This window comes from Ahaetulla prasina, chromosome 3, assembly GCF_028640845.1.
Source record: "Ahaetulla prasina isolate Xishuangbanna chromosome 3, ASM2864084v1, whole genome shotgun sequence".
NCBI lineage: Eukaryota > Metazoa > Chordata > Lepidosauria > Squamata > Colubridae > Ahaetulla > Ahaetulla prasina.
The window spans coordinates 73,901,137-73,915,036 of NC_080541.1; the positions used below are offsets into that span (position 1 = coordinate 73,901,137).

At 37.8% G+C, this 13,900-nt stretch overlaps 1 protein-coding gene across 1 annotated transcript in view; it reads right to left on the reverse strand.

Moving 5' to 3' along the window:
- NRSN1 (neurensin 1) overlaps nt 1–13,900 on the reverse strand; it is a 136,884-nt gene that overhangs the window by 104,620 nt on the left and 18,364 nt on the right. The window lies entirely within an intron of this gene.

Here is a 13,900-nt window from a genome sequence, read left to right on the forward strand (position 1 = left end):
TGGCGATCTTGCCTGAGTTCCTCATCAGCAGAACCTTACTTGTACTCTTACTTGTAGAAAACATGTTTTCTACAAGTAAGAGTAGAGATTCTAAGGCACTTACCTGATTACTGATGAACGCATGGCCACAGCACGAAAGCAGTTTCAGTTTCAGCCAGACAGAATCAATCGCTCAGCTAATCTATTTCCTTGGTGATCAACTAGCTGGCTTTGCTGGCTGAGGAACTCTGGGATTTGAAGTCCACAATAAAATAAAATAAAATAAAATAAAATAAAATAATAAAAAAAAATATTTGTGCAGCTTTCTGAGATTTGGTGTGTTCTGTAGTGTTTCACTCTAACTACACAAACACACAAAATCTCAGAAAGCTGTATGTGGCATATTGTGTGTGTGTGTGTGTGTGTGTGTGTATGTGTGTGTGTTAGTTGTGTGTGTGTAAAGTGTGAAAGCTTTTTCACACTTTGAGCTTTTTGTGACTGTGTGAAGTGTGAAGAGCAGCTGCTTTTACATTGTGTGTGAGTCAGTTGTGTTGTGTTGTGTGTGTGTAAAGTGTGAAAGTTGGTTTTTGAGCTTTTTGTGGCTATGTGAAGTATGAAGTGCAGCTGCTTTTACATTGTGTGTGAGTCAGTTCTGTTGTGTTGTATGTGTGTAAAGTGTGAAAGTTGGTTTTTGGCACCTCTTATTGTTTTTTTATACTTTGTTTATTATTTTTATTATTTATTATTATTGGCCACGCCCACCCAGTCATCTGACCACCAAGCCATGCCCACCAATTAAGCCACGCCCACAGAACCGGCAGGGAAAATTTTTAGATTTCACCCCTGCCCTAACCTTATCTCTAACCCTAACCCTAACCTTAACCCCGGTTTAGCTCTGCCTGGTAAGGCCTGTTATTAAGAACACAAAGCCTGCAATTACTGCAGGTTCGAGCCCGGCCCAAGGTTGACTCAGCCTTCCATCCTTTATAAGGTAGGTAAAATGAGGACCCAGATTGTTGGGGGGGCAATAAGTTGACTTTGTAAATATATATACAAATAGAATGAGACTATTGCCCTATACATTGTAAGCCGCCCTGAGTCTTCGGAGAAGGGCGGGGTATAAATGTAAACAAAAAAAAAAACAAAAAAAAAACCCCAACCTCAACCCAACTAACACTTTATTGAAAAGTTGCATGAGAAAATTAAAGGTTAGCTTAAGATAAACCCAGGATTATCCTCTTGCTTCTTTATTGGATCCAATTTACTTTTCTTTAGATAGTACCATTGCAAATCTTTTATTATCAAATGTGTTAGAAAACCATTCCATCATGTTTGTGCGGACAAAAATATTGAGAGGAACTATGACAGAAGTTCTGAGACAGCAAGAGAAGGAAGAAGAAAAATATTTATTTTAATAAACAAGGTGAATAAGCAGGATACTGTCTTCCCTTTATTTTGAAGATGGGAAATTTGCTTAGCCACAATCTCCTACACTAGATGATCTTATAGTACACCTTTAATACTGTAGTACACCTTTAATACTCAAGGATGCAGTTATTTAGGCCCTAAAGACATGAATATACAGGTAGTCCTCGAATTACGACCACAGTTGAGCCCCAAATTTATGTTGCACGAGCACATTGATGCATTATAGCGAAAGCATAGATTTTTGTCTTTGCTGCCTCTTTGTGGTTTAGTTTTGGAAACATTCTTTCTGCATTTATCATTCAGAATTCCACAGGAGGGCAGCCTTGTCCAGTCTATGTTACACAAAGAGGCAAAATCAGTACATGCAAACATTCCCAACAAACTACCTTACTATGCAAATAAATAATTAGGAGAGAAACATAGATTTATAGCCTGAGACATAAAGCATACAAAGACACATGCTAATGATTGCCCAGTGTTTAAAATAAGTTTTTATTATGTATTTCAGAAAAATCAATGATGTATTTTAAAATAAAGAGAGTTGGGGCTAGGAATTTTCTCCCCTCTACAAATGGAAAATACATGCATTTCCTCCTACATTTATGTAGTCAATACCTTTTTCTTGAATGTGTTTATATTTTGAAGGAAATTGTTGCATTTTAAACCTCCTTCCAGGAATTTCAGCCAGCTTTTCAAACTCTCCTGACCTCCTCAGAATCATTCTCAGAACCGTGAATAATTCTCAGCGCAGCTGCCAGGAGCTCTGGATGAGAGACTAGTATGCCCTCCAAATGACCAAAGGGATTTGGGTGTGTTGAAGGACACTGTGGTGGCATGGCTGTTTAACAGTTGTAGACAGTGTGGAGAAATCAAGGAGCTGGCAATTATCAAAGAGAGACTAGCCAACTCCCAACCTCGGCAAATCTCCAGCACTGTGGCTTCCAAAACCACAGAGTTGCAATTTAGGAGAGCTATAACAGAGTTGAAAGCAAATCAACGTTCATCTGTCTTGCGCTGATGATGGCACGGAATCACAAGATATGAAACTTGCCTGAGCAGGGGGTTGGACTAGAAGACCTCCAAGGTCCCTTCCAACTCTGTTATTCTGTTAAAGAGCCCTGAGATATGAACAGGAATGGATGAACATGAATTTGCAGTTGTTGTTGGCAGTCTAAAAGGTGAAGATGCTCACTCCGGTTCTAAAACAGCCACCTCGTTTCACCATTTCATCACATTCTTGGTAGAAATAGTGAGATTAGCGATATGATAATTTAGCTATTGGAAACATTTAATCATTGTTGGTATTGAACCATAAGAGGGGAAAAAAGGATACTGTTGTCCTGATTTTTAAAGATGCTTATGCTCTTGATCTTCCTATTGTCATCTTCTGTAAGAAAATATTTATAACCGGGGGACTCCACTTAATGCTTATCAATCAACACTGCCCAGCCTAAAGTCACGTATTTTAATGTGAAATCAAAAGACAGATTCATATTGTATAAATTTAAGGCTAATCATAATGATGAAATTGGTGATGCAGGGAATAATTATACCCCATTCATTTCAGACAAAGCAGTTTCTGTTCTAATTTCGAATTTTTTTGGCTTGGGACTTCTTGGACCACTTTGTCCATGTTTGGATGAATGCAGACTATTCATCTGATATACGAGGGATAAAAATAACCTCTAAGCTCTACTAACTTTTTTGTGCTAGGTACATTAAATTCTATCAAAATGTGGAAGAAAACGCTCCAATTTCTTATTTACTTCTTACGTAATCTTATCTCTTCTCCTTAATATCTTTCAGATTTGTAATAATAGTAGAGCCAGGATTAATGACACTAAATGGTTGAAGGTTCAGGGAAAAAGAGAACGTGCACTACTTCACACTGTGCACAATCAGTTTGTGGAATTCAATACTATTAGATATCCAGGTCATGGTTGTCCCAAAGGTGCTTTTTTCTTCCTTGGAAATGTTTTGCTTCTCATTCAAGATGCTTCTTTAGTTCTGACTGAATAGGAGGGAATGGATGGAAGCATTTATTGCAATGAATATTAATCCTTTCATTCATTCAGTCAGAATTGAAGAAGCTTCTTAGATGAGAAGTGAAAAGCCATTTTGAAAATACTGTACTACTATGGCCCTATGCTGAGAGTTAATATCTTGGAAGAATCAGCATTATGAACTTGTTTGCCCATCCACACGATGTAGGGAAATTAAAGGTATATACAAGTAGTCCTCATCTTACAACAGTTTGTTTAGTGACTATTCGAAGTCACAACGGCATTGAAAAAAATGAGTTATGACTGTTCTTCACATTTACGACCATCGCAGCATTCTCATGGTCACGTGATCAAAATTCAGAGGCTTGGCAACGGACTCATATTTATGATGGTTGAAGGGTCCTGAAGTCACGTGACCTTCTGACAAGCAAAGTCAATGGGGAAGCTAGATTCACTTAACAACCATGTTACTAACTTAACAACTGCAGTGACTCACTTAACAAATGTGGCAAGAAAAGTCATAAACTCACTTAACAACTGGCCCGTTTAGCAACAGAAATTTGGGTCTCAATTGTGGTCTCAAGTTAGGACTACCAGTATAATTTGGTAGTTGGGAAAAAAAGGCCTTCTGAAGGAAGGGCAACTAAGATGATCAAAGGCCTGGAGATTAAAACATATGAAGAACGGCTGTGGGACTTGGGTTTGGCTAGTCTAAAGAAAAGAAGAATTAGGGGTGACGTGATAGCAGTATTCCAGTACTTGAGGGGCTGCCACAAAGAAGAGGGGGTCAAATTATTCCTCAAAGCATTTGAGGGTACTCCATTACTGGATGTTTTTAAAAAGAGTCTAGACCAGGGGTCTCCAACCTTGGCAACTTTAAGACTTGTGGACTTCAACTCCCAGAATTCAACTCCGGGGATTGAAGTCCACAAGTCTTAAAGTTGCCAAGATTGGAGACCCCTGGTCTAGACAGTCACTTATCTGAAATAGTATAGGTTCTCCTGCTTGAAAAGGGAGCTGGACTAGAAGACCTCCAAGATCCCTTCCAGCTCATTCATTCTAAGAAGATAGAGACTGGGCTGCTATCAATATCCAAAGGCTAACTATTTTGGTACCCAATCTTGCAGGCACGCCTTATTTACTTGTTTAGTTTTACCTAGAGCTTTTCTAGCTTGGATTTAATACAGCATCGTTGCAGTGAGGGTAAATAAAATCACCCGTATGTTTTCAAGAAGGGAACATTTCTTATCTGTTCACGACTAGAAAAAAAAAAGTGCTGTTAGACTCTGCCCTTACTTTTTAAAATGCACAGGGGAATGCACAATTTCAATTAAGATGCAGCCATAGTGGAAATGTGTGGACCTTCTCCATGTTCCCGTATATAATGTTATATTTCCCAAAAGGAGTACATTTCCTCCCCCCCATTTAAAATGAAGAGCAAGGATCGGGGAGATATTGCATGTTGGCTATGGTAATCAATTTATAACTTGTGTCTCCCTTCCCCTCCCTGCTTATTTTGTAGCATGGGGCAATGTTTCTCCATGGTGATTTAATTAACTTCATTTCACGCGTGGTGGTAGAGATAATAAGCCTAGTGGTAGCACAAGGACTGCACTGTCAAATACCGGGGGGGTTGACTCATATTCACCAGCCAGATACTGACTCTACAATGGGAGTGTGTGCAACAAAAGAACAGCCTGTTTTATTAATTTGCCAAGTTCCTCCTGCCCAGTTCCTTTGGGAAGGCTACTGTGTATTTCTCGGAGACGGATGGGGAAAGGAGCAAGAGTATATGGTGAGGAATAATGTTTTTTAGTAGGTTGGAGCCATTTCACACATACAAAAATGTCCCTTCCGGAAAACAGAATCGAGATGCTAATGTTATACCTCATTTATTGCCGAGCATATTCAGTGACATTTCATAATGTACATCTGTCAGCCAGAGATAGAAATGAATGAGGCGAATTGTACAATTTACCTTCAGGAACTTCCATTAGAGTCCCCCAAAGTACCGTATTTTTCAGAGTATAAGACGCATCTTTTTCCCCCCTAAAAGGGGGTGAAAATTTAGGTGAGTCTTATACACCAAATGTAGCCCTGCCCACCCACTGGCCCCCACCCTTTTGCCTCTACCTCCCACCAATTTACCTCCTTGCAGCAAGCAGCAAGAAGAAACAGCCCATTTCAGCTTCAGCACAGTCTAATTAGCACAAGTTGATTGTTGGATTGGCCTCCCGACTCTCAGCAGTTTTGCGTGGGCCTCTCCTGCTTGCTGCAAGGAGGTAAATTGCTGGGTGAATGAATTTTTTTTTATTGTGCTAATCAAGCTATGCTGAAAACGAAAATGAAAGTAAAGCAGGCTGTTTGCTGCAACGAGGTAAAATTGTTGGGAGGCAAAGGCAGATTTCTGTTTCTTGTTTTCCTCACCCAAAAAGGTAGGTGCGTCTTATAGTCCGGAGCATCTTACATTCTGAAAAATACGGTATAATATCTGGGAGGTCAGAGTCAATTAATCAGATAGCTGTGTTTGTTTTTTTCTGCTTGCAGTGGTTTCTCACCAAATACTTGCAATGAGGGAGAAAAACAACAAAACAAAATCTAAGCTGTTTAGGTTAATTTAGATAATGGTTATGCACTTAATAGCAGCAGCAAAATCAATGGCTGCATGTTAACTACAAAAATAGCGCAACCAGCATGCACTACACTTTCCGTGGGCAAAGTGCTTAGCAATTGGACCAGTGGTCTCCAAAGTTGACAACTTTAAGGCTTCAACTGACACAATTCCTCAGCCAGCCATGCTAACCGTAACCCTAACCCATGGTGGCTGGGGAATTCTGGGAGTCGAAGTCCACAAGTTGCCAAGTTTGCCTTTGCCTAGGCCTTGCCCTGCTTGCCTTACTTCTCCCATCTCACCACACAAAGAGCTGACTCAAGACATTTTGACATTTATGGGAAATCAGTACCTCCCCACCCACAAACCAAACTCTGGAGCAAAAATATACATGTTTTTAAAAATCTGATGAATAATATTTTTGTTATGATTCTAACTGGAGGCTTAAGCAACAGTTTTGGTTAGTTGTGTGCCTAGCAGTAGATCATAACAGAACCATGATGGTATAAGTTGCAGTGCCACAATTGGGAGTAGCTTCAGATACCACCACCAAAAATGGTTCAGTGGTTGTGAATTTCTCACTTCTGGTTACAGGGCACCCAATTATTAATAATGATTCACAATATGCAAATACACCAATTTCCAGTGGAATTTAAAGTACTTTGCTATATTAGGATTCTAGAAAATGAAATCCTGGAATTTTAATCTGAGTTTGAGGTTCCTCCTAAAGCAGTTCAAGATGCCAGAGAAAGAGGGCAATTATTCTAACAGAAATTAGTCCTGGATCAGTGGTGGGATTCAAATTTTTTTACTACTGGTTCTGTGGGCATGGCTTGGTGGACGTGGCAGGGTAAAATCTCCATTCCCTCCCCACTCCAGGGGAAGGATACTGTAAAATCTTCATTCCCTCCCCACTCCAGGGGAAGGTTACTGCAAAATCCCCATTTCTGCCTGATCATCTGGGACTTGGGAGGCAGAGAATAGATGGGGGCGGGGCCAATCAGAGGTGGTATTTACTGGTTCTCTGAATTACTCAAAATTTCCACTACCGGTTCTCCAAAACTGGTCAAAACCTGCTGAATACCAAATCTGTCCTGGATATGCCTATTTTACCATAAATATTCTAGTAGAGGGAGAAAGTATTATTCTGTCTTCATGAAATATAGCTTTTTGAAAGGTAAGTAGTTTTCTAATCCTTTAGAATTTCTTTAATGGTTAATTGCAAAATAATAATCATGATAATGTTCTGTAATTGGAATAAGTTGGAAGATTTTGGTATAACACAATGAACTTTCTTGTTATAATCAGTATTGCTTTATTCAGAATCCCTCACATTTGAATTGGCAGCATTAAGTAAAATCCATTTTATAAAGGTAGGTTTTTAAAATAGAAACTTATAAACCTGCAATTTACAAGTGTTCTTTCGGTTGGTTCTCCATTAACTCTGTATATGTATCACAATATAATTTATCTGGTAGATTTTAAATTATTATTTTAAATTTATTTATTATTTTTAAATGCTTTTTTGAAATAAAATGTTTAAAGCTAGCTCTTCACTTAGACTCAACATGGATACCAGGACATCTTTCTAAGGGATTCCTTCTATCTGTCTCTCCCCAATTTCACTGGCAAAATCAAGAAAAATATAAGAGGGACAGCCAGTTTTTAATAGTTTGCACAAAGTCATTAAAGTGAGAGCAGTATGGATTTCTGGAGAGGGATTGATCTAAAGGGCACATACCACCACAAAGAAGGCATGGTTTAGAGTCCTGCAAGATGACATGGCTTAATTAGTGGGACCTGAAGAACAACATTGTCTCACTTGACTGGATGAGCAGAAATATTTGGAGAAAGATGTTTCCTCAAATTGCTAAGCCCTATGCTGTGAAGGGTTTTATAGATGATAACCAGCAGCTTGAATTGCACCTAGAAGCTGACTGGTAATCACAGTAGTTCCATATTAGCAATATTCTGGCATGGCGCTAGAGAAGTGGAGTGGGCTAACTCACCACAGCCAACTCATCCTGACCAATTTGCTGCAGGACAATTTAACTATTCAATTTAATTATTTAAACTAAATAAAAATTATTAATTTTTTTTGTCCTGCATGGAGTTGGCTGCAGCAAATTGGCCGCAGTAAATTGGTTGTGACGAGTTGGCCATGGAAAGTTGGCCGCAGCAAATTATCATAGACCTCCATAGATTATCATAGAGAAGAGCTTTCCTTTTAGACAGAGCTGACTTGCTTTTCCTCATAAATATTTATGACATTTTACTTAATCCCTTTAACCAATGTGGAATAAATTTGTTAAAATTTTAATTCCGGATATAATCTTTTTGGGGAAGACAATTGGAAATTGGCCGATTAAAAATAATATAAGACGTAATGAAGTGATTAAAGATGAAAATATAGAAACTATTAGAGATTGGTTAAAAGTTTTAGAAAATGAAAGGAGGAACAAAGAAATTATTGAAAAATTAGGGTTAAGCTGGTTTGAAAAAATACAGATAGAAAAATGGACAAAAAAATTAAGGGAAAACTATTCGACAAATAGATGTGAAACTGAATTTGAATATCTAGTATCTCGGATTATGAAAGATGAAATTGGGCTAAAGGGACTCGTTAGCAGGGTTTATAAGATTATAAACTCTGATGAAAAATTACAAAGAGTGATGAGGACAAATTGGGAAAAAGATCTTAATATTGAAATACCAGAGTCAGATTGGAATGTGAATTGGAATAGTAGAATTATGAGAACTTTATCTATAAGGATTAAAGAGCATAATTATAAAGTTGTTTGGAAATGGTATTTGACTCCAGTAAGATTGTCACAAATGGATAAAAAAATTAGTAAAAAATGTTGGAGATGTGAGATGGAATTGGGGACTTATGAACATATGTGGTATAAATGTGATAAGGTTAAAAGTTTTGGCAACAATTGGAGAAAATGATATTTGAAATGATGGGGAAAGTAATAACATTGAGAGTGGAAACTATATTATTGTTGGTAATTAAGGAAATAGAATTAACAAAATATGAAAAAGAATTGATTAGAATTATGATTATAATAGGTAGAATTATAATAGCTAGATATTGGAAACTAGATGTGATTTTTAGAATAGAAGAGTGGAATTCTGAAATGTGGAAATTAGCTTTAAATGATAAAATGACATGTGATATTAAAATTAGAAGTGGTGTGTATAAAGAAGATATTTTCTGGAAGATTTGGAAACCATTCGTGGACTATGCGCTTGGAAAATTGGACGCCTCGGTACCTGTACCTCGAGAACGTGGATTTTGGCAATCATGAGGACATATCCGAAGACCCAAATCTTTTTTTATGTATAGCACAAGGGTGGAATAAATGTATTTTCTTTTTTGTTTGTAAAAAAATAAAATAAATAAATAAATAAATATTTATGACAATGTTGATGGAACTTAAACTGTTGCTTCTTTGCCCACTTCTTTGCCTTACTTTCCTGTTTTCCTGTTTCAGTTATTTTTCTCCCTCCCACCACCAGTCCCTAGGAAAGAAGAGACATGGCCCCCTAACGGGCAGCCAGTTTCAATTATTCCATTTTAGAGGGCATAGCTAATTACACAATCGTAGTGGGGTCTGTCTCCCAAATTTCTGGAGCTATTTATGTCCTCTTCTCATGTTTCTTTTTTCCCCTGCAATATTTTTAACCTTTGAATTTCCAGATGGAGCGTAGATGAAGAGCCACATAAACCACTCTAGACGTGCAGTTGGAGTTCCTAAACTGCAGAATTGCACAATAACAACTGACCCCCCGCCCCCCGTTTTTCCCCACACTGGTGGATATTTGACTCTATTGGCTGATCACATGCCAGAGGGAGAAGGCAGGAAAGCAAGTCACCTTGCCTGTAACAACACGTCTAATCAGGATGACATAATTCAATATAGAATTATTAATAGACAAAACAAAAGAGGATCTGAACCGGCAAAGGAGTCAGCAGATTTATGATGTCATTGTCTGACAATAGAAGAATGAGTGGACCGCACTTTAATTCAAGAGTGGAGAAATGTTTAACAATGTATAGTTCAGTAGAATTATCATTACTGATTTTTTTTCTCCTTAGAATGAGATTTTATATCATTGAGGTGATTATTTATTTTTCATGATTTTAAAACATTCTTATACAAACACAATCTATGTATGAAAGTATGCATGAGAAATGTGGCTGGATTAGTTTTTCATTCACATAGAAACATTTTTTTAAAAAAATTTGTGAATCCACCAAAAGAAAGATTCGGGTTAGAGATTAGCTTTAAGGCTAGCATCCAGATTATTTGATATTAACTTTGTTGTTTAAGAGAAATGTATCATATACCATATACACTCTGCACAAATGTAATGTAAGTTTTAATGTATCTAAGTAATAAAAAAATCCTTTTTTGAAAAATCCACTCTGATTTTTATTTTTATTGCAGGTTCCTTACAATTTTAAAAGATGAAAAGGCCCCTGAGAAATTGGATATTGATTACATAACATTTTGCTTGCTGTTTCTTACATCACTTTTCTGATAACTATTCTAGAAGGCTAGTTACCCTGAATAAATATAATTTTGAGGATCAATAGATTTAGTTAGACAATCTTACTGGAAAAATGTTAACAAATACATAATGGTTTTGAAATGTAAATAGCTACACACATACCCAGAGACTAAGGATAGATATAGCATGATATGAAAATATTCATTGGGTCACTTACATAGTGCTCTGCATATTTGAGTTAATAATAAAAGTCGAAATAGCGACACAAAAGCTTGAACCAGTAATAGTCACAGTCAGACTTTCACTGAAATTCTACCTATCCATTCACTGGTTAGCAGAAAAGCATGCCATCATAAAATGTCCTGCTCTGATTATTGGGCGCTTTTCTGTCACTTTAATGAGCCCGGTCACCGTTGATGTCCTTAATGCTTTAATGAAGGACAAGTTATGAAAGCTTTGTTTGCAGTCTCATCAAACATTACTTGTTCTGGGAAAACAACAGTCCCTCTAATTGGGCTGGCCAGAATTGGGTGAATGGAAAGGGATGTTGAGAATGACATGTTTAGCTATTGCTCAAGACATTTATCTAAAGCAGAGGTGGGGAACCATGGCCCCTTTATGACTTGTGGACTTCTGGGAGTTGAAGTCCACAAGTCATAAAAGGGCCACAGTTCCCCACCCCTGAACTAAAGGCATGCAAAGTGACCAACTTTATTACTGGGACTACTTCTGAACATGAGATAAGTGCTCTTCTAGAAGGATGCTAAACTCATAACAGAAAATAGCTTGGCAGGATGCAGATGTGGAGGAAGGATAAGTGGCAAAGTAGGAGAGAGAGATTAATAATGAAAAGCACCATCCTTTAATGCAGGGATGGGCAATTATGACAATTTTATGACCTATTGACTTCAACTCCCAGAATTCCTGAGCCAATTCTGGGGGTTAAAGTCCACGAATCATAAAAGGGCCATAGTTGCCCACCCCTGTTCTAGAGAATCAATTATATAATTATTGATCACCTCTCTAAAGTAGTAGAAAAACATTTTATTTTCTCTCTAGACATAGATTCAGTTGACAGGTGATCATCATCATCTTTTAACGACCCCATAATCCCTCGCGGGATGGAGTCTGTTTTTTTTTTTTTTTTTTTTTTTTTTTTGTTTACATTTATACCCCGCCCTTCTCCGAAGACTCAGGGCGGCTTACAATGTATAAGGCAATAGTCTCATTCTATTTGTATATTTTTTACAAAGTCAACTTATTGCCCCCCCAACAATCTGGGTCCTCATTTTACCTGCCTTATAAAGGATGGAAGGCTGAGTCAACCTTGGGCCGGGCTCGAACCTGCAGTAATTGCAGGCTTTGTGTTCTTAATAACAGGCCTTACCAGCCTGAGCTAAACCGGCCCCTGGGCAACGGTCTGGGCAACTGAATGCAGCTAGCAGAGTATTTAATGGCTGGCTGCCCTTCATGTCGCCAATGTGGAGCTTTGTTCAGCAGATATATTCTCATTGTGCCCAGAGAGAGAAATATCTGCCTCTACCTAGGATCGAACTCGTAGCCTCCTTATTGTGAGGTGAGAGCTCCATCTCTAGACCACCGCACCACTCTATTCAGTTGACCGGTGATGATTCTTGCTAATGCTCTATTGGTCACTCAAAGAACAGCATTACTACCCCTGTTAGTAAATTTTTAAAAATTGGCATGGTCTTGTTTATTAAGTAAAGCTTTGATGTAGAAGATTTGTTGAGTTTGATTTGTTTAGGTTCCAGCAAAAGGTGAGAATGCTGACGGAGGAATGATATTTGCACATGCCAGCATTTTAATTATTTCTGTCTAGGATTTGTCTAGCAATGTCTATATAGGTGATAAAGAAAGCAAATATAAAAAAGACACCTTTGTTGATATAGCTCACAGCATTGAGCCAAATAAGGAGAGGATTATAATTTCCCCATTTTGATGTTAAACAGTAGCAAACTTAATGTTTAATTCCTGGCTAATGCTTAAAGAGACATATGGTAGATAATACTATCTGAAGAACACCAGAAGCTGTGTTCTGATCAAAACAACATATCATTTTGTTCATAAATCATGAAGACATGAGTAAAAATAATTACAGATTGCTATCCCGTGCATACCTGTATTTATTGAGGAGCAACTCTCATTGTTGTCAGTTGGACCTATGTCTGTGCATGCATGAATGCAAGAATCTTTTTAAACTCTTTATTTAGGCTGTTCTTTGCTGTTATCTAATGTAGCCCAGATTTGGCAACCCTGGCCCTTGATATTTCTTTTCAGGGTGTATTTGAGTCCCCTAAAACTGTTATTTTCTAAATTACTACATATATGAATAAGAATCCCGGACAGGCACTCAGTCTTCTTGACAATATTGTATATACAGTAATGTATATGTAGTCCTTGACTTACAACCACAATTGAGCCCAAAATTTATGTTGCTAAGTGAGAAATTTGTTAAGTGAGTTTTGCCCCATCTTACGACTTTTTTTTGCCACATTTGCTAAGCAAATCACTGCAGTTGCTAAATTAGTAACACAGTTAACTGAATCAGGCTTCCCCATTGACTTTTCTTGTCAGAAGGTTGCAAAAGGTGAGCACATGACCCTGGGGCACCGCAACCATCATAAATACGAACCAGTTGAGGAGAACTGGAAGCGTCATGGTGAGACTGGCTGGAAAATAGCAGGCTGTAACTAGCCTTGCAAAAATCCAGCCAGACAAACTGCTGTCGGGGTTTTTTGGATCGAATCCATCTTGTAGGAAAAGTGAAGAAGGAGAGGCACCTCGGATGACCAAGAGGAACAGGCAAGTTCCTCAGAGGTCAGAAGAAACTCTTTGATCCTGTGGCGGCGGCGGCCATTATGACCGTCATGAAGCTGGGGCAACCGGAATAAGATTTGTGTAGGTGCTGTGTTTTGGATGGAGTATTGGTACAGGTTGAGTGATTGGCCAACTCACAGGTAAAAAAGAAGTATTTTAAAATTTTCAAAATAAGTTCCGGCGACGAAATAGCAGCTAATTGGCATTGGGGAATGTTAATGGAGGGAGAAGAACAAAATGGAAGTAAAAGCACTAAAGCCCAGAATGGAGCTTGATATTTGGATTTGAAATTGGATTTGGAAATAGTAAAATTATTCTAAAAAAAAGAAATCCGAAAGAAAATAGTTTCTGAACAAGATTGGATATAATTTTAAAAATTTTGAACTTTGAAGAAAGAATAAAGAAAAATCCAAAATAGAAAAGCCTTGTAAAGAAAATTTTTCAATTGGATTTGAAATTGGATTTTAAACTGGAATTTGGGATATATAAAATTAAGAAGAGAAGAAACTTGAAAAACATTTGA